Genomic DNA, 21,513 nt, shown 5'->3' on the forward strand with positions numbered 1-21,513 from the left:
CAATTTAGGGGGCCCGGGTTTGATCCCTGGTCAGGGAACTAGATCCCACATGCCACAACTAAGACCTGGCACAGCCAAATAAATAAATATTTAAAAAAATATATTCCAAAGCAGAAATATGCATGGGGGATTGCACTTAGAGGGCCTGCTGTGTCCCAGGCACTGTGCTAGCTCTTCAACAGCACTGATATTATTTCTGGCCATGACAACAGCTCACAGAAAGCCTGGGCTTTAGGCTGTATTTGTATCACATTTGTTGCTTGGGCTGTGACTCTGACTTGCCCAGGACACTTACTGGACCTGATCTGGTGTCTTTCCTCTCCATTGCAGGAAGATGAGAGACTACTTTGGTACCAGCACTAGTACCATGAGTCCCTGCACTGGTTAAAGCCATCGCCACGACCTGGGCAGGCAGCAAGGTAAGCAGAGAGGCCAGTCCAGGCGAGCTCCAAGGAGGTGAATGCATTTCCGCCTCAGCTGCTGCCGGGGAAAATCCCAAGCTCACAAACAAGTCAAGGCAGTGCATCTGGGTCCTCCTACCCTCACTCCAGGACCCAGAGGAAGGGCTTGCTTCCCCTCCAAGTGTTCTAGCTAGCTCCCTCCCCCCCTGACCGGGACTCTTCCAAGTTATAAAAAAATGAGACACTGGTGGGGAGCAGAACAAGTCCGCTCACTGTCTTCTCCCTTCTCCCCTCTGAGCTGTTGAAGCGAGTTCCCAGGAGCAGCCCAGAGCCCTTGTCTGACTGGAAGGGAGGTAGGAGGAGTGGAATGCGTGCAGAGACCGAGCTGATCAAAAGACAGTGCTGTTTCGTGAAAGCCTCCCAGAACTGAGGGAGAGAGAGGGAGACAGCGAGGGAGGGGTCGGGGGAGAGAAAGGGAGGGAGAAGAGAAAGAGGGGGAGGGAGGGAGAGATCGGGAGCGAGCGCTGGCGAGAACAGGGTCTCCATGACGACTGGCCTGACCGGCCAGCAGTGCTCCGCTCATTTGGCTGGAAGGAGCGCCACGAAAGGTCAGAGGAAGGAGCCGTGGGAAGCTCGCAGCAGGTATCCGGGCTGGAGCGAGTGGATTTGGGGGCCCTGGGCTCCCTAACAGACTGTGGTGTGAGCCAAACTGCCGAGAATGGAGTGGGCAGGAAAGCACCGGGACTTTCAGGTAAGGTCAGCTCCGCGCTTGGATTGTTTTTCCTCCTTTCCTGGCCAGTCTTGGGCTGTTTTCTGGGAGGCAGGCAAGTGTCTGTACTCTGTGCTCCGGGTTTGGGGCTCAGGAATGATGTCATGCTCCAACAGTTGGTTTCTATTAGCTTAAGGAGGAGGGAAACAGCCAATTTTCTTGACTTTGCAGATCTAGCTGATCTCACTCTTACTGAACCTGAGGTGTTTAGACTTCACTACAGGAATCATCATCTTACTTTTATTTAGCACAAAGGCTCAGGATATTTTACAGGAAGAGTCTTTTATGTAGAAAAATTGAGTTATCATCACTCCAGCATTGTGTTTGTAGTTCTTACATGGAAACTCCGGTGTCTTTTCAGTGGCTTGGTTTGTTCTAGTGAACACTGTCTGTTTTGTCTCTTGGTGCTGCTATGTCTGACCTAATGAAAAAAAAAAAAAAAAAAAAAGCTAATTAACTCAGCTGGGAGCCTGTGGTGAGCTCCAAGCCTCTCTGGAGTAGTTATTAGGACAGAGGGACTGTCCTAGGCATATCTGAACCCGGGTCGGTCTCTCTCTCTGGCCCCCAGGTAGCTTGGTAAGAAGCAAGCTGTCCTCCTTCATTAATAAAGTCCATCACAGGCTTTCCTAAGAAAATACGTGGGGTGGAGGCAGGTGGTGTCTGGGGGCTGGGGGACCTGCAAAGAGGTTTCTTATCCAGATATCTCAGAGTGAGCTGCTGCTAAGAGCTAGGTTACCTGAGGAGACATGAAGTGCTGTGGTTGTGCTGAATGGATTCCTTGGTTAACATTTTAACCAAATCTCAGGTCATGCAGGGTCCATGCTGCACGCCCTTTCTAAACTGTTTGTCCTATGTTTTGGTAAAATTTGTTCTGACCTACAGGACTAGTGTGTGGTGAACTCATTGTGGCCTAGGAGAGGGGACTGTTCCAGAAAGGCACTTTCATAGGTGATGAGGTAGCTAAGGTTGTCAGTGATCTTATCAGGAGGGTTAACGCAGTGGACAGACACTCCCTGCAGTGGAGACCCATCGGGATGTGCTTCCGCTTCAGCCATGTTATATCTTAAACTTACTGCTGGGTCTCAGGAAACTTGGTGGATGCCTTTGGTTTCTCTGTGGGATGAGGGAACAGCTGCCATCCTGGCTCTTTGGTTTTTCTTCTTGAACTTTCTGAACAGAATGTCTTTTGTACTCTGGCAAACAATGAGGAGGGCCTTCTGATTAACTTCGGGTCAGCTTGCCAATGAAAGCACTGGCCACGTCCCCAAGCGGGCTCCCTGAATGTAGACATGTGTGCATCACTGTTGTGGCCCGAGGCTCCATAAGGGTGAACTCCATGGCCCTGGACCTCAGACGGGCCGCTTCTAAAGTGATGCCTCCTTTCACTGCCCTCCAGGACTCCTCTGCTTGGTTGACACCTCGGTTAACTGGGGGGATGTGGCATGGCGCCGTTGGCTGGGACTCAGGTTGGGGGATGTGAGGAGGAGGCCTTTCTGAGTCAGTGGGCCCTTCGGTGGACAACGCAAATCCAGGATCTCAGTTCACCTCTACTCGTGTGGATGTGTTTGGGCAGCTCCTCCAATTTTATGGCCCCCGCACGCACGCACGCACGCACGCACGCACGCACGTGTGAAGAGGGCTAGCAGATGATCTTTCTTTTGGTGTAGCAGGATGAATAATGGATTTGGGTTTAGGAGACTTGAACCGTGGCCAGGTTCTGCTACTTACCATAAAGGTAGCCGTGGGCAAGACGCTCAACCTCTACGACCTTCAGATTTATTGGCTGTGAGATGGAGATAATGATAATAGCTCCTTCATAGGACTGTTGGGGGAAGCAAATGAAATAATTTCCACGAGAAAGTAGTTTTAAACAAGTCAAGTCCTATATAATGTAAGATGTTATGAATGGACACTTGAAGGATGGTCCCTCTCTCTTCTGGAAAGTCACTTTGCTCTCTGTTCTGGTTTTCTCATTTATAAAGTCCCTTCTTCTCTTTTGCATTTATAAATAAAAATGGGAAAATCCTCTTAAAACTTCTTCAAGATGGGAAAAGAAACAAATAGTGCTTTCTTTGGGTTGGGAAGTTTAGTGATGTTCACTGTAGACTTTGAGCCATAAATGATCCTTCAGAGATGAAGCTTTCCTTGGGTCACCTGACTCACATGTTTTAGTACAGAGGAGAGGGATGCCAAGAGACCCTTTGCTTTTCCCACAGCTGCCTGGTACTTATGGAGTCATAGATTTTAGAAGCTGGAAGAGAGGCTACTGGTTGCCAGGGCTGGTTCCCTCATCCGGTTAGGTTCTGCTGGGGGAACTGTTTCGAGTGAGCAGGGAGGCCTTTCTCCTCCGTTTTGGGTTTGAAAGGCAGAGTTCTAACTGGCAGGAAGCGTTATTGCTCTGAAAGGTCCTTGGGGGCTGGGCAGCTCTTTTTGGAACCTGTGGCTACAGCTTAGAGGGAAATAAGGAAGTGGGAATTCTAAGGGCAGAGATACTCGATATGCCTATGCCGCGGGACTGTGCAAGGAACAGAATAGCAGGGGAGTGGAGCCTCTGGGCAAGGGCGTCCCAGCTCTGTCCTCAGAGACTCTGGGAGGGGGAGGCTCCTGGCATACTAGGTGGGAACACAGGGAGGGGCCGGCACCCCACCTGCAGCCGCGCGGCCACAGCTTTTGTCGTAGGGCAGGGGCACACCTGCCAGCCAGGCCCTGGAGTAGTAGTGCCTTGGAAGAAGCCCCTGAACAGACAGATTTTTTTTTTTTTTTTTTTTAATAACGGAGCCTTTTTTACAGGTGAATCTTGTCAGAGCAGCCTCTCCAGCCTGAGGGGAAGCTGTCCACAGCTTAGCTTGGGGCTGCAGCTGTTCCCCACTCCTTGTCCGTCCAGTTTCCCAGAGCTGAGTCACAAATCGGATCCCTCCATGTTCCTTAAGGATGAAAAAGTAACATTCCTGTTCTTATTCCCTCTCTCCCCCTTCCTTTACTCCTCTTCCTGCACTTTCTCCCCCTGGGCTCCTTCTCTCTGTAAAATTAGAAGAATCAGTTACCCAGGGAAGTTGAAATTCTGAAATACTTTGGAGGACAGGCCAAGGCCGTCCTCAGTTCTGCTGGCTCTGCCCCTGTCCCTGGAATGCAGGGCTTGGGTGTACCATTTGGACGGGCACCCCAACCGCAGATATCACACTGCTGGCCCGGGACTAAGAGAGGCTGTGCCCCGTCCCCACCTAACCTGATTCTGAGGACTACTTCCTGGAGATAGGAACCTGAGAGAGGGAGAAGGTCCGCCGAGTCCTGGGCCGTCCAAAGCACCTCCCTGCAGGCTGGCAGGACTGAGAGGCTCAGAGCATGTCATCCTGTTGCTTCTCTTAGCTGTTACCTGTCACTGCCCTGGAGACTCCTGATTTCTCATGTTGGGCCCAAGAGAGTTTGCCGAGGCAGCCAAGCAAAGGGAACGTGTGTGGAGCCTGGGGGAGGCCGGGCAGCAGTCCTGCAGGGCTTTGGCTTGTCTTCCTTCTGTCCCTCCACCTTAGCTTGGGAGAGCAGGCGGCGGGGAGGGGGCCTCGCAGGAACCATGCGAAAGTGGAGAAGGGGCCAAGAGGGCATGAAAGAAAACAAAAAATGACAACCTGGCACCGTCTGCAGAGATTTCTCTTTCTGTGGGAAAACTTGCACGAGTGAGTGGCTCCTTCTGGGGGTGGGGAGGGAGACTGTGCCTCTCTTTTATGCTGGGGAGGAGCTGCTCTGTGCACCTGTCCCAATAGGTGGGTGGGGTGAAATGCTGGGTGCATCCATCTGAGGGGAACAATGCCACGTGATATTGTCTGATAGAAAAAATCCAGGGTCTCTGTTTCTAGCCATGGGCCCTAGAAAACTGGCCTGCGTGTGTGTATGTGTGTGTTGAGGGGAGAGGAAGATGCTGAATGAGTCTAGACTACCTCATTGAAGGATTTCTCCAAAGATCCCTTCTCATTTTTTTTGGCTCAGGTATACTGCTGTTGAGGGGCTGTTGAAATGATCACGCTACTCTTCTCTGAAAACTGCCTGAATCTTAGATTGCACTGTCTCTATAAAGGGTGAATTATATGCAATCGGGATATGAAGCCTTCTTAACCAAAGCTGACCTGTTCCTAAGAGCTTGTCATGAAACCACCTGTTTCTCAAAGATCCAGACTCTTCTTCTGTGTGACTTGTCACTGAAGGAATGTGTATGTGAGCTGGAGATTGGCTAATAGGAAGTGTCACAGTGGATGAAGGACTATTTGAACCTGGGAAAAAGGAGCTAAACATAGGGTATGGGAGACAAGATCTGAAGCAGTAGGAAGATTACCAGAAGGAACAGGAGAGAGGCCCTGGGAAGGGGATTGAGGAGAGGGTAGTTCTCAGGGACAGGAAGGGTGATAGAGGGTGTACCTGGGCTGACCTAAGAGGCCTTCGTGATACAGCAGAATGCCGGTCCGCCCCCAGGGGCTCAAGGACACAGTGTTGTGTAGGTTGTGTAGGTCCTAACAAGCACTGGGAGGGCAGGAGTGGGTGGGGGTGGCTGGCACTGGGGTCAACACCCCTGTTCATTTGCTCTTTGGGCTCAGAGACATCTCTGGTGCCCATATGTTCTCTTGGTCTGTTTACCCATTTAGTCAGTGAATACAGAGGGTCTGGGCCAAGAGCTGGGGAGGGTCTAAAAAAGTATCAAGTGTGGAATTGATCCCATATATATATTGTATTACTTGTAGCATAGTTATTTCCTCCCCAGTGTGAGCCTCTGTCCGTGTGACTGAGAAGAAACACAGACCTACTGAAGTTTTAGGTTTTGATGGTAGGGTTAATGGCCATCTCATGCTTTAGACTGGGAAAAAGGAAGAGGGTCCAACTCGTAGACTCTGATTTGAAGCACTATTTGAGTAATGGGAGAGAGCCCACTAAAGGACTGGAAATAGGAGGAGGGTGTTCTAGGCCTCTCTGAGAGTGTCAGACCACGGGGTGTGTGTGCAGGGTGGGGAATGGGAAAGGGAAATGGGAAAATTGGACAGAAAACTGTAAAGTCAGCAAGTTTCTAGAACTCTTTAGCTTTGTTTGAGGAACTGATTTTGGTATGTTCATTCATGTCTTGGAACACAGGCTCCCTTATGGAGTTCTGACAACTGAGTTTTATAGATTGCTTTTAAGTGAGTCAACCTGTAATGTGTTTGTTCAACTCTCAGTGACTATTAGATATTCAGTGAGTGTATGGTGCTGCCTTCGAGCAGCTCTGATGGAACTATTTGCACATAATGAGAGTATCTTACATGCAGTGTAGTGAAGTGATTAAGGGCTGGAACTCCGGGGTCATATAAACATAGGTTTAGAATCTGACATTACTATTTACTAGCTGTGTGACCTTGGGTAATTTATCTAATCTCTCTGAGCCCCAGTTTTCTGTGAGGCATCTGTAAAATGGATATAATAATAACTCTTAGCTTGTTACAGTTGTGGTGAGGATTGAATGAAATGATACACGTAAAGCTCTCAGCCCAGTGCCTGGCACACAGTAAATGTTCAATGCTTTCCATTATTATTATCAACTTAGAGCAGCTCTTTGAAGAGAGTAAGACTGGCATCTCTTAATCAGGTTGGGGTTACTATGCTAGGAAAGTCAAATCATGTTCTTCTTTTGGACGGAGTGCATAATTTGTACTTTTTTCATCTTTCTGTCAAGACCCCAGGAGAGTTTCTGACGTGGTCCTTCTCAACCCAGCTTCATAGGCTCAGCTTTACCCTCTTGTAGGTTGCTTACCCTTCACAGTCATGGGAGTCTAGAACTGCTTCTTGCTTGCCCCTTTCCTACAGGCTGGCCCAGGTAGGTAGGACCTTGAGGTCCTCCTTAATGAAGCATTGGAGGCCCTTCCCAAGCTGATCTCAGTGCTCTGGACACTGGCTACCCTAGCACTCCTCACCTCTGCTTCCATGAATTCTATCCTGAAGGATAGAATTAGTATTAGTATTCTTGAAGGATACTTCAAGACCCAGCTTAGAACATAGGCTTTGCAGCCACCTCTGGAGGTTCATAGTCTGGCGCTTCCTCTTACTATCTGTGGACCTCTGGAGTTAACCTTTGTAAACCTTAGTGTCTTTATCTGTATATTGGGAGTAATATTACCCATCTTAAAGATCTGTTGCAGGGGTTAAATGAGATAATTTACGTAAAGCACTTTGCTTAGTTTCTGGCACACATATGCTCTCAAAAAATGCTAGCTGCTGCTGCTGTTAGAGATATCTCCCTCCTATGGACCGGCATACAGGAGTAGAAAGAGCCCTGGCCAGGTAGTAAGCAGATCTGAGCTTTAGTCCTGGCTCTAACTATGACTTGCTGGGTGACCTTGGGGAAGTAACTTGGCTTCTCTAGGCTTCAGTTTCCTCTTCCAGGAAGTGGGAGGTTTGGATTGAGTGTTTTCGTTGCCATTCTGACTTGACTCTTGATATGCATTATCTTATCTTTCCAACTAGATTTCCCTAAAGTCCTATGAAGCTAAGTAAAATATTTGATACATTTTATTTCCTCAAACTGACCAACATACTTAGTTTATGCTTAAAAACATATTTGGGTAACTTTTTTTTTTTTTTTTTAACCCCATCGGCTGGATTCTAGGAAGCATTTTGCCTTGGTTCGTATAACTTGGAGACTGGGAACTTGTTCTCAGCTGCATAGGGCTTGGTGGCAACAACTTGCAAAGAGGCTCTAGCCCTTAGTAAGCTAGAAGGTCTCACAGGTCAGTAAGAAAGGAGGTGGTGGTTTCACTTAGTGCCTCTGGAAAAATTTTGGTCAACACATGTTTGGAGTACTCATTTGTTCTGTTGTAAAGACTTAGACCAGCTCTGTGAATAAATACGGCCAACACTGTTTCCTTATCTCAGTGGAGAAAACTGGCAGTGTTTTTTTGACAGACCCTCTCTCCTTTAGAGTCTGGAGTGAGCCAGTTGTGCTCAGAAACAAACCTGTGTGTTAAGGAAAGAGCCATCCAATGAAAGAGTGATGTCTAGAGCCTGGTCGGGCTGTCGGGGTTCACATTCTGGCTCTGCCACATCCCAGCTCTGTCGCCTTGGGTAAGGTACTTAGTCTCCCATGCCCCAGTCCCTCTTCTATAGAATGGAGGTGGTAATAGTACTATTTCATAGGGTCGTGGTGAGGCCTAAATGTCAAGTGCTGAGACTAGCACCTCGTATCTAGCACTTCATGCAATGTGAGCCATTATAGTTATATTTATTATTCCCTTGTAAGCCAAGCAGAGTTTGTTTCTGAGTGGCTAGTCTGTCTGTCTGGTTTGTTCTGCTGAGAAATGTGAGGCGCTACCCGCTTCCTCCATGTCTTGGACAGATATCTAGTATCGGCAGGGCAGTAGTAAGTGTCCCCTGTCAGTACAGAGGTCATAGGTCTTGTACCTTGCTTTCGTAAAGAATTATGTAAACCAGAGGGGGAATCTGGCTGAACAAAGGAGCATCTAGGTTGAAAGGACCCTCTCTGATGAGTAATGCATGTTCTGTGGCAGAGCCCTGGGCAAAAGAGCAAGCAGGGAGGTGGGCTGAGGAAGAGTGTGAATTCAGGGGCAGAGAGAGCCAGGGAATGAAGAGTGGTGACTATCCCCAGGCAAGTGGTTGTGGCTGAGACAGTGAGCTGTATAAGAAGCTCCTGGCACTTTATCTTCCAGGAGACATGCTGCCTCCCCAGCCCCAGGTGAGACTTGCCCCCGACAGTGAACAGAGACCAGTCTCAGAGGAGCGGTGGATTGGGACGGGGAGGTTCTAACCTGTTCCTCACAAGAAGGAGTAGTACCGAGTAGCTTGGTGCATCTTATCTACAAGTGTAATTATAAAGAGATTTCCTTGTTCAACTGCAAGAAACAGGAACTTTTGCTGCCATAGTTAGCAGCATGTTTTAAGTCCCTCAAATCTCCTTTGAGTGCTACCAAAGCTCTCAGCTTTGTTGTTATCTCTTGTTGAGCTGGAGTCTGGGAAGGTCATATCAACAGTGCCAATTTATGGGCCTGCTGAACCCAGGCTGGCCTAGGGCAGAGTGGGGAGTTCCTGGGAGTAGGTGCTGCACAGATTTTCCCTTTGAGTGAGCCTGTTTATCATTTAAGGTTCCTTTTGCTTTAGAAGAGCAAACTCTGTGGATTAGGGTCAAACATTTTATTTCTTCCGCAGTTTTGCTTCTGTAGGCTCCCAGAGGCAGGAGCTCAGTCTCTACAGTAGCTCCCTGTACAATCAGGAGACGCTCAGCCTTGATGGTACTTTCAGCTACCAACACTATGCCTCACACTCCTTACTGGAGGTAAGTTTTCTTGGCACAGAGTTACGTCAGACTCCCCTACCTCATTTAGTTTATTAGCAATTTTTGACCTATCGTGTGTTCTGAAGGAGTGATTAAAAGAAGTGAAGACCACAGTGTGTAGAAACCACACGTGAGGACTTGTACTCATTTGTAGGGATCTAAGAATAAGAAGGTCAGACCCATGCGTACCTATGCTTTGTCACTTGGCAAATGGCTGCACATAGGGAAAGGAAATTAAAGAACCTGGCTGACCCTGGCACCTATAAAGAAGTGTGGTATTTGAATGCGAAAGGAAAACGCCTGGGATAGCTGAGTTGAACTTGGCAATGTCAGTGACCTTGGTTTGCAGTCTGTTACTTCACTAACTCAGAGAACTGAGGCTTTGGAATCTAGCAAGGAAAGAGTACTGAAGTTTATTTTCTTTGCCCCCCTCTAACCCCAGATTTACTCACCCCTTTGGGTTCCAACATAAATGGAAATGCCAGATAAACTGCTGTTTTTGAAATGGAGTGGGCAGCGCTGTCCTCTGTGGGACCCAGTCTCTCTGGGTTGTGAGTCATCACTGCTGCTCAGGATTGGGTTACTGCTCAACTGTGCTGGGAGAGCCAGCTGTGAGGATACTGGTGGTAAGAAGGGCGGTGGGTTTTCTTAACGCTGAGTAAGTGCCCAAAGGGAAGTGGCAGGGGTCAAATTAAAAAGAAAACAATGAGGAACAACTGGAAAATTTTGTTGTATTTAAATCTCATTAAATGGAAGTAGAAAAGATTCTTCTTCTTCTTTTTTTTTTTTAATCTCAAAACCCACATCTGTTTGGTAAACCCAGGTGGGTTTCAAAAGCAATGCTATCCAGACTCCTTTTCATCTGAAAAATACCCAAGGTCACATGTCTCTATAGCTTTACTGGAAGAAGTTGAGCCCTGGGAAGCTGTAGAAACTAAAGGAGAAAACCATGGAGTTACGTGTATTTTACCACAATAAGAAAAGTTAGTGGGGAGAAAAAGAAAGCTGTGGAGATTGCAACACTTATGACATCGTCCTGGCCCCTGATACCAGTTATTGTCAGTGGGGGAGTTGGGATGTGACTTTATCCATTTGTGTTCCCTAAGGGTTTATTTCTCCCCAGCCCTTTCTCTTAATTTACAGTCTTTCCTTGAGATCCCACTGGGGGGCAGGGAGGGTGTCCAACTCTGCCTCTCTTGTCTAGAAACTTTATTCATTCATTCAGTACATCTTTATTGAGTATCCATCCCAGTTCTCTATGCTGGGGATGTAGAGGTAACTAACACAGCAAAGTCCTTGTGTCATGGGAGGGCAGTAAGTAAAAAAGCAAACCAATCAATAAATGAGATAAAGATAGTGATATGAGCCATGAAGGAAATAATGGTGATGTAAAAGAGAGAGAAACAGGAACTTTAAAAAAAATTATTTATTTATTTAGTGTATTTATTTTTGGCTGTGTTGGGTCTTTGTTGCTGCACGCAGGCTTTCTCTAGTTGCGGCGAGCGGGGGCTGCTCTTCGTTGCGGAGCGCTGGCTTCTCCTTGCAGTGGCTTCTCTTGTTGCGGAGCACAGGCTCCGGTAGTTGTGGCATGCGGGTTCAGTAGTTGTGACTCTCAGGCTCTAGAGCACAGGCTCAATAGTCGTAGTGCACGGGCTTAGTTGCTCTGCGGCATGTGGGATCTTCCTGGACCAGGGATCGAACCCGTGTCCCCTGCGTTGGTAGGTGGATTCTTAACCATTGTGGCACCAGGGAAGCCCAAGAAACAGGAACTTGATAGCTATTTTCAAAAGAGAAGTTAGAGGAGACCTCTCTGAGAAGATGACATTTGAGCTGCAAGTTCAAGGATGAGAAGAAGCTGTGAATGTGAAGATTTGGGGAAAGTACATTCCTGGAAGAGGGAACAGCAAGGCAAAGCCCCTGAGGTAGGAAAGAGCTTGGCATGTTGAGAGAACAGAAAGTCGTCATTGTTAGAATATAGGGGGCAGGTGGATGTAAGGGGTATAAGATGGTAGAGGCTAGTTCAGGTAGAGCCTTTTGGCCATGGTAAGGAGTTTGGAAAACCAGTATGAGGGGTCTATATTCTAGGTGTGGCACAACTAGGGATAAGGTGTCAAAATATGGGGAAATAGAAGGGATCTGGAGTGGGAATAGACACATAAATGATTAGCTAAAGGAAGATGAATAAATATAATTCAATTCTGCATAATTCTTGGGATCAAGCAATATGTGGTTTTTTGTTTGTTTGTTTGTTTGTTTTGTGTGTGTGTGTTATGCGGGCCTCTCAATGTTGTGGCCTCTCCTGTTGCGGAGCACAGGCTCCGGACGCGCAGGCTCAGCGGCCATGGCTCACGGGCCCAGCCGCTCCGCGGCATGTGGGATCTTTCCGGACCGGGGCACGAACCCGTGTCCCCTGCATCGGCAGGCGGACTCTCAACCACTGCGCCACCAGGGAAGCCTGGCAATATGTGTTTTAAAAATTTCTGTAGATTTTAGATTTGTGGTATATCATTAGTAGAATGAATGTTTACTCTATTCTAGACATTGTGTTTTACTAGGCGTTTTCACTTGCATCATTTTAGCAAATTCTCACAGCAATCCATGACCGAATTTGTTGATGTTCTGCTGTCTGCAGCTGAGGAGCTCAGACTGGCTAACTTGCTTAAAATCCAAATCTAAGTCTGTATGATTCCAAAGCAAGTGCTTTTTCTATATCCCCACTCTGATTGATGCCGCCTCCTCTTAGTTATCCAAAATAGTTAATGAGCATTTTTTTTTCCTGAATTGTTAAGTGTTGTTTACTGTCATGTTCTCCTTTCTGTCCTTTGGAAGCTAGGATAGGTTTTGGATGTTTGTGGGGTTGAGTGAGGTATTGTTTTGGTTTTTTTTCCATCTTTTTCTGAAAGGAGTACCAGGTTAAATATTGAGACTAACAGTGCATATCAAAACCTGGGGAGGGTGGGGTGTGTGACAAGACTTGGAAACAGCCTGAATCGCCTCTCTTTACCTGGGTAGGAAGAGTGATCTTTCTTTTCTTTTTTTTTTTTTTTTGTGGTATGCGGGCCTCACTGTTGTGGCCTCTCCCGTTGTGGAGCACAGGCTCCGGACGCGCAGGCTCAGCGGCCATGGCTCACGGGCCCAGCCGCTCCGCGGCATGTGGGATCTTCCCAGACCGGGGCACGAACCCGTATCCCCTGCATCGGCAGGCGGATTCTCAACCACTGCGCCACCAGGGAAGCCCAAGAGTGATCTTTCTGATCAGTACTCCACAAGTAGCTCATTAGATGTCCTATTATGATCCCCCCTATTTTGTAGTAAGAAGACGGAATTTGGTTTTGGAAAATTTAAGTAATTTGTCAGTAAACTAGCATTTGTAAGTAAACTCTGATTTTCTAGTTCACAGGTCTCTTTTAGAGTCTTCAAGTTTGTTGGCAATGTTTGAGGAAAGAAATTTGTTAGGCCATAACTTTCACTTGCTGGGAATTGAACATTGACTAGTTTCGGTTGGTACATACTTCTTTTTTTTTTTTTTTTTTTTTGTGGTATGCGGGCCTCTCACTGCTGTGGCCTCTCCCGTTGCGGGGCACAGGCTCCGGACGCGCAGGCTCAGCGGCCATGGCTCACGGGCCCAGCCGCTCCGCGGCATGTGGGATCCTCCCGGACCGGGGCACGAACCCGTATCCCCTGCATCGGCAGGCGGACTCCCAACTACTGCGCCACCAGGGAAGCCCCCACCCCTTTTTTTTTTTTTTTTTTTTGTGGTACATACTTCTTTTTCAAGGGACTGATCCTGTTTGGATTCTGTAAATCAAGGGTGAGGATTCTGAAATGAAAATGTATAGGGTGTTTATAAACTTTCAGTCCTTGGTGTTCATGAGATCTGTGTTCAGCCTGGTTCACCGGCTAGATGGAATAGTTTGTGAAGGGCAGAGCAGGGTGAGATTGAATTTCAGATTTAACATGGATTCCTGACACACACAGGAATTTCTTTTTTAAGTAATGGGATTCTGCTTTCCTGTTTCCCCTATCCCTGTCTGTTTTAGTGACTCCTTTGCTTCTGAAGGAAAAGCTCTGTGGTTAGGAAAGACTCCTTGAGAGAATGCTTTTATCTCCAGCACCTCTTCACTGAGCCTGCACCTACCATGAGCAGCGACACACAGAGGAGCTAGCGAGAGGCCGAAAAGATTGGTGGAGGTCAGAACTTGAAGTGATTGAACCCTCCAGGAATTGGGGTATCGTTGTTCTTCTGAAAGCAGGAGAGGAACACGACTGGATTTAGTTGGTAGAAAAGAAACCTTTGAGACCATGTGGAAGATAGAATTGGAGTGGGAAGAAACTTGTCTGTCTTATTGGGTGTAACTAGAGAGGTAATGTTCCAGTTCCCCAAAATTCATTTAAAGCAGACTGTAAGAGAAGTCTGGATGGTGGGGAGGGAGGGTCTGTGCTCCAGATGACGGAGTTCTCTAGGGCCTTAGAGCAGTGGTGTTCAGACATGAGCTGCCCCCAACTCACCTGGAAATCTTGTTTCTAGTTCAGTAGGTCTGAAGTGGGGCCTGAGAATTTGCATTTTCAACAGGTTTCTAAGTTGCTGCTGCTGGAGGTTAGGAACCACTGCTTAACAGGATCAGCAGCTGAGATTCAAGTGAGGGTGAGAGGGCCAGATGTTAACTGGTGTGCCTTCTTCATTCACTTAGAATTTCATGTCTACACTTTAGAATCTCTTGGGTCACTAACCCCATAACATCAACAAAGCCTGGTCAAGGTTCGTGCTCTCTGTCCCTAGGACTCTTCTCACAATATCCCTGTCACCTCTGCATGAGGTTTTCAGCTGTGTGCTTGTCTCTAAACAGCTGTTGACTGATTTTTGGAAAATGCCTGTCCTGGGCACATGATTCTTTTCGGATACGTGACCTTAATGGCAGGATAAGCTCTCCCCTGCCCTTCAGCACAGCCACCTGGTTGGCAGGACTGTTTTGGGGACTGCAGGCAAGCTCAGCGTTGAGTGTGTTCTGTTGATTAGCCAAGTTTACACAGGACATGCCTGGGAGATTATCTCTTTAGCCCAGGAGTTGAATTTCAAGGGCAAAGTCCACAGTTGGCAGCTGATAGGCTGAGAACACCTGGACAGGAGGATTTCACTTGGCTTTCCCTTAGCCAGGCCTCAGTGCCTCTTCCCACAGAGGTCAGGTTTTTTGCTTGTCTGCTGCCCAAGCAGGTAACTTTGGGATGCTTCTCCCAGAGCGGCATGGCTCCAGGCACTGCCCCTGGCTATCTCCTCAAGGACCTGTGACTTCAGGTGAGACATTAGACTTAATAAGTACAAGCTGCCTTCTCTTCCGTGGAGTTCTCATTTCTTGATTCCCCGTGCTTGCTTCTCCCCTTGAGGGAGGATCTTCATCTCTCCTTCGTGGTCAGTGACTCTTAGATTTGTCCCAGGGGTCTTCTTTTCTTAGCTACCGTCGTTAGTCCAGAATTCTGTTTCAGTGTGGGAAGGGATATTAAAGGTTACCTGATTTACCTCTGCCCAACCTTTTTCATATCCCAGCTCCCACAGAAAATGATGATTTTTGTAAGGCGCACTGGGATAAAAGGAGGAGGCTGCTGGTAATCCTGAGCTCTGCTGCAACCCCAGGGGTTGATGGAGTCTGCACAGCTGTAACCCGTCCTTGGCATACTGATTGGGAACTCTGATCCGGTCCTAGGTGCATTAGAGCATACTGGTGAGAAAACTGAGTGCCCGGGGTGGCAGAGCTAGGACTGGACTCAGATCTTTTCACTGCTGCTGATTCAGGGCATTACTGTATACAGAACACAAGAACTGTGAGGTGTTACAGTTTCAGATTAGCAAGCACGCATGAAGCTGTCTCAGGCTAATTTTTGTTCAAGATTGTTTTCCTTTTTTTTTTGTAACAAAAGCAATACATTTGTCCTAAAAACTTTTACAAAATAGAAAAATATATAAGTGTGAATAGGAACCTATCCTGTAAACCCATGCCCCAGAAATATAATCATTGTTAACAGTTGTGTAACAATGGATTTTTTTCTTACATTTGTATATACATTGACTTTATTTTTACAAAAAATGATTTATGCTCTAATAAAAGAAAAGAAAAGGAAAAAAAAAGCATTGGCGACAGTGTGGAGGAATTTAGGACCCTTATACATTGCTGGCGGGAATGTAAATGGTGCAGTTGTTGAGGGACTGAATTCTTTTGGTTCCTCAAAAAGCTAAAACTTGCCATATGACCCAGCAATTCCACTCCCAGGTGTAAACCTAACAGAAGTGAAAACAGGAACTCAGGTACTTTATGCCAGTGTTCATAGCAGCATTATTCACTGTCCCACAGGTGGAAACAACCCAAGGGTTCATCCACAAATGAATGAACGAAAATGTGGTGTATACGTACACTGGAATATTAGCCATAAAAGGGATGAAATTCTGATACATGCTACAACAGGGATGAACCTTTAAAACATTGTGTTAAGTGAAATAAATCAGACATAATAGGACAAATATTGTATGGTTCTGCTTACATGAAATGTCCATAATAGGCAAATTGATAAAGACAGAAAGTAGAGTAGAGGTTATCAGGAGCCTGGGGAGAGGGGAGAATTGGGAGCTCTTGCTTGGTGGTTACAGTGTTTCTGTTTGGGAGAGTGAAAGAGTTTTGGAAATAGTGGTGATGGTCACACAACATTGTGAATGTAATTAATGCCACTGAATTTTAAAGTTAAAAATGCTTAAAATGTCAAATTTTATATATATTTTAACACAGTAAAAAAAATGGTTGAAATTTCTTCTCTTGATAATTTACCTAGGCTATTTTTCCATGTCAGTACATTAGTTTTAACAGCAGCACTCTGTTTCTTCAGGTGGATGTATCATAATTTATTTAACCAATCCTCTATTGATGGACATTTGAGTTATTTCCAGTTTTTCCTAACAAACAGTGCTGCAATAAACAGCGGTATATAGCTGTCTTTGCCCAAGCGTTCGAGTACTTGTATTACCTTAGGCAAAATTCCTAGAAGGGAAGATGTGCTGATTAAAGCTTATGCTTGTTTAAAATGTTAGTAAATATTGTCAAACTTCTTTCCAAAGAAGTAGTATCAATTTAGTTCTCATCAAAAGTATATTTGGGGCTTCCCTGGTGGCGCAGTGGTTAAGAATCACCTGCCAATGCAGGGGACACGGGTTCGAGCCCTGCTCTGGGAAGATCCCACATGCCGCGGGGCATCTAAGCCCGTGTGCCACAACTACTGAGCCTGCGCTCTAGAGCCCGTGAGCCACAACTGCTGGGCCGTGTGCTACAACTACTGAAGCTTGCAGGCCTAGAGCTTGTGCTCCAGAACAAGAGAAGCCACCGCAAGCCCGCACACAGCAACAAAGACCCAGTGCAGCCAAAAATAAATTAAAAAAAAAAAAAAGTATATTATGATGCCTGTTTCCACCACACCTTTGCCAACATGAGTGTTACAGAGTGTTTCAATCTTTGCCAATCTGATAGGTGAAAAAGGCTTTCTTATTGTTGCTTTATTTAGGATTTCTTTAATAGTGAAATTGAATACCTTTTATGCTCACTGGCAGTTGTGCTTATTCTTATGTGAATTTTCTGTTCAAATACTTTGTTCACTTTTGTATTTGGTCATTATTTTTTCTTGTAGATTTGTAAGAGCTTTTACATACGTATTACATTAGAACTCTTTGCCATATGTATTGCTGGTATTTTCCCCCTCAGTTTGTTTTATTTTAATTTTTGACTGTGCTAATTATTTGCCTTTCACATGTTTTAAATTTTTATGTAGGTCAATGTATGATATTTTCCTTCATGGCTTCTTTTCCCCCCTTCATGGCTTTTGAATTGAATTTTGTGTCATGCTTTGAAAATTTTTCTTCACTCATTAGAATTATAAAAATCATTCACTAATTTTTTTCTAGTGTTTTTTTTTTTGCGGTACGCGGGCCTCTCACTGCTGCGGCCTCTCCCGCTGCGGAGCACAGGCTCCGGATGCGCAGGCGCAGTGGCCATGGCTCACGGGCCCAGCCGCTCCGTGGCATGTGGGATCTTCCCGGACCGGGGCACAAACCCCTGTCCCCTGCATCGGCAGGCAGACTCTCAACCACTGCGTCACCAGGGAAGCCCTCTAGTGTTTTTATGGTTCTAGTTTTTACATTTAGACTGTAATTAAGTTTGTAGTAGGGTGAAGTAGGAATTAACTTTTATTGATAAAAAACCTAAAATAACCTTTTTTCCTATTATATTTGTAAATTTCTGTTTATTTTAGTGTTTTTAGTGAGTGAGGCTACTTATATTCAAATTCTTATATTTCTTTTTTTTTTTTTGCGGTACGCGGGCCTCTCACTCTTGTGGCCTCTCCCGTTGCGGAGCACAGGCTCCGGACACGCAGTCTCAGCAGACACGGCTCCCGGGCCTAGCCGCTCTGCGGCATGTGGGATCCTCCCGGACCGGGGCACGAACCCGTGTCCTCTGCATCAGCAGGCGGACTCTCAACCACTGCGCCACCAGGGAAGCCCATCTTATATTTCTTATTTATTATGTACCATAAGCATTGAAAACATTTTCTGCAACATTTATAGAGGACCATTTCTGCTTCACTTTACAAAAGAAAAAAAAAGCCTTTAATGAGAGATTCAGATCAAGAAATTGTACCCAGGTCTTCTGATTCCCAATCCTGTTTTTTTTGTTGTTTGTTTGTTTTCTATTATTCTTATGCAACACAGCCACATTCCTTTTCATAATGTTTTGGAAAAATTGCATCACTCCCCTTCTGAAAATTTGACAGTGAATCTTATATGCGATTGAATTTGACACACTAGACCTAGATGGTGTGACATAAAAGCCTCTCTCTTAAATTATACCTGGTGTGATGAGCTCAGCCTAGCTGAGGTGGGAACAGGGTGGCAATTGCCTGTTAAATAAGTACAGTTTGGTGCTGAGGAGATTCAGGGGCTGAAGTCTGAAGGGATTTTAAGACCCAGGGAGGGTGTGACTATGGGAGGGGAGCTGCTGGAAAAAGTATGAAGAAACTTGGCTGCTAGAAGACAGATTAAGGAAGATTTTTGAAGTGAGAGAAGGAAGAGGAATAATGTTTTTTGAGGACCCACTTACGTCCCAGGTACTCAACTAATAGGTCCCCCCAATTGTGTTTTAAAAGTCAGCTTTTAGCAGCCTAGGCTTGCTGCTTCTAAGGGTCGTGAACCCAGAAAAGAAAGTCTTATTCAAGGTCAGAGTAAGTAAAATCCTGGAACTGGAAGTTAGGGTGTGAGAGACCAAGAAGAGAACAGCATTGACCTGGCGTCATCTCTGCTCTTGTCATCCAGAAGCTTAGATGGAAGTGTTTTTAGTGGAAGTAGACAAATGCGGAAGCAGGAGAAACTACTTCAGATCAGCAAAACACTCATTAGGCCCTGGAGGACCAGCTGTATACAGACATACAATCCCTACCCCTAAGGAACTAAATTGTTGTTTACTGGACAAGACATATACAAGGTCAGTACACTACTGTGAGAATTATGCCACTATCCAAGTGGCACGGGGAGGAAAGGATTAATTCAGTCACTGGTGGGAAGACAGTGAGAAAGATAAGGGCAAAGTTGCACAGAGGGAATAGTGCTGGTTCAGATTTTGAAGTATGAATGGATTTTTTATTTAAAAAAATTTTTTTTAGTTTGTACCTTTTGGCCACTATGAATCTTTTTTTTTTTTTTTTGCGGTACACAGGCCTCTCACTCTTGAGGCCTCTCCTGTTGCGGAGCATAGGCTCCGGACACACAGGCTTAGTGGCCATGGCTCACGGGCCCAGCAGCTCCGCGGCATGTGGGATCTTCCCGGACCGAGGCACGAACCCGTGTCCCCTGCATCGGCAGGTGGACTCTCAACCACTGAGCCACCAGCGAAGCCCTATGAATCGTTTTTTAAATGGACAAGGCAAGGAGGGGCATTTCAGGTAGAGGGATTAGTATATGCAGAGACAGAGAAGAGTGAAGCAGTGTGTGCAAAGTTATGTGCACATAACTACTAATTGGTCATTTTTTCTGTGCATAGTAGGACAGAGAGCAGCATTAATATGAGACTGTAGAGACAGGTGTCAGGGAATAGCTCTTGTAAGGCAGGATCTACCATTGTTCTGCGTACCAAGTCACCCCAAAACATCGTGCATGTTTAAGCAATAATTTTATTATCATCTCTCATGGTTTGGGGGGCTCTTGCTTGGGCTCTTCTCATGTACTTTTTTTCAGAAGGTAGCTGGGCTGGACTCGTCAGAAGACTCAGTCACTCCCATGTGTGGTGCCTGAGCAGGGGAAACTCAAGCAGCTGGGGCCCCTCAGCTCTCTGACTCCTACCACCCCCCTTCCCATTATTGCTCCCCGTGGCCCCTCCAGCATGGTGGCTCAGGACTGGGAAGCCGGTGCCCCTAGAGACTGGCGGAGGTTGCTGGCCTCATCTAACCTAGCCTGGGAAGGTAAGCACCTTCACATAGGCCACATTCGGTCCCTTGAGGTACTTACAGAGGCCCTTCCAGTTCAAGGAGAGAAATATCAATTTGTAAGCTTGTTTTGAAATCACCACAATCACACAGATTAATTTCAATTTTAAAACTGTAGGGCAGTTTTCCCCAGACTTAATTCATTGCCTACCATCTTCACAATATTATCATGGCCTCTCTGAACTATTATTTACATATTTAAGTCAGCTAACTTTCAAACTTAAATTTATTTTAAGAGGAAACATTATCTCACTTTCTTAAAGTGGAAAATCAATATAACTTGCTGTACACAGAAGATAAGTTTTAAAGTAAATACAAGGAAAGCAAAAAATGTTGAAAAAATTTTGCCAGATAACTGCTGCCTATGAATGTCTCCTCTCTCTCCCTCCCCTTCTCCCTCTCCCTCAGCAAGTGGAGACTTTCTTATTAATCTAGTGAGAAGGTTTGAAAGATTTACGAAGTGAATGACTCCGTCACCTTGTGATTTCATGCCATTTAATTCTGTGTAATATGATGTTGAGTTCCTGTTATTCAATTCCTTACCATATTTTGGGAGGCACTGCTGTGGGCAGTGGAGCCGCTAAAAGAATTTGAGCACTGGAGCAATATGGTTAAATTTGCTAGCAAGATCACTTTGGCTGAATTGCGGAGAGTAGATTTGAAAAAAGTAAAACTGGGAACAAGGAGATGGTTTTTAGGAGATTATTGCAGTAAGTCCAGCAATCAGTAATAAAGTATGGGTCAGAGAGTGGCAGGGGAATGGAGGAGGTGAATATAAGACATTAAGAAGGTAGCATTTCCAGGGCTTCCCTGGTGGCGCAGTGGTTGAGAATCCGCCTGCCGATGCAGGAGACACGGGTTCGTGCCCTGGTCCGGGAAGATCCCACATGCCGCGGAGCAACTAAGCCCGTGAGCCATGGCTGCTAGGCCTGCGCGTCCTGAGCCTGTGCTCCGCAACGGGAGAGGCCACAACAGTGAGAGGCCCGCATACCGCAAAAAAAAAAACAAAAAAAACCAAACAAAATAAAGAAGGTAGCATTTGCAGCTTGGTGACAGATTGGACTAGAGTAAGAAGGAGAGTGAAAAGTCAGGGATGACTTGGAGAAACGTGGGTAACACTGTGGAAAAAGTACAGGAGGGAATGTGTTTTATTAGACGTGGAGTGGGAAATGATGAGTTCAGTTTTAGGCATTCCTTTTTCTTAAGTTTTTTAACATAAATTTTCTTACCACTTTATGGATTTGTCTGATTGTTTATTTGGGGTGTTATTTAGGTTCTTCCTCTTTCCCCTGTATTTTCTGTAAACCGCAAATTAGATATAGAGGCTTGATTAGATTTAGGTTAAGCATTTTGCGGGGGAAAAAACTATAAATGGTGCAGCAGATCAGAGGCACGTAACTTCTGGTTTCCTCACTATTATTTATGCTAAATTTGGTCACTACTTAAGGTAGGGGAAGCCAAATTTCTTCATTGTGAAATTATAGCTTTTATTTTATAACTAGCAGATAATCTGTGGGTGACCTTTGGCACTGCTCCCC

General features: G+C 45.9%; 1 protein-coding gene across 13 annotated transcripts in view; it reads left to right on the forward strand.

The window, feature by feature from the left end:
• Window positions 1–21,513, forward strand: part of DENND2B (DENN domain containing 2B) — a 178,963-nt gene that overhangs the window by 69,758 nt on the left and 87,692 nt on the right. For 7 of the 13 annotated variants that reach the window (XM_067038671.1, XM_067038670.1, XM_067038666.1 and 4 more), the window contains one exon: window positions 331–419. The exons of 2 other annotated variants lie outside the window; for them this stretch is intronic. The gene's annotated coding sequence lies outside the window, so the exon portion shown is untranslated. Of the gene's footprint in view, window positions 1–330; window positions 1,153–21,513 lie in introns of those variants that run through there. 4 more of the 13 variants (XM_059070111.2, XM_067038674.1, XM_067038665.1 and 1 more) reach the window with 2 other exon arrangements.

This window comes from Kogia breviceps, chromosome 7 (genome assembly GCF_026419965.1).
Source record: "Kogia breviceps isolate mKogBre1 chromosome 7, mKogBre1 haplotype 1, whole genome shotgun sequence".
In the NCBI taxonomy this organism is placed as follows: domain Eukaryota; kingdom Metazoa; phylum Chordata; class Mammalia; order Artiodactyla; family Physeteridae; genus Kogia; species Kogia breviceps.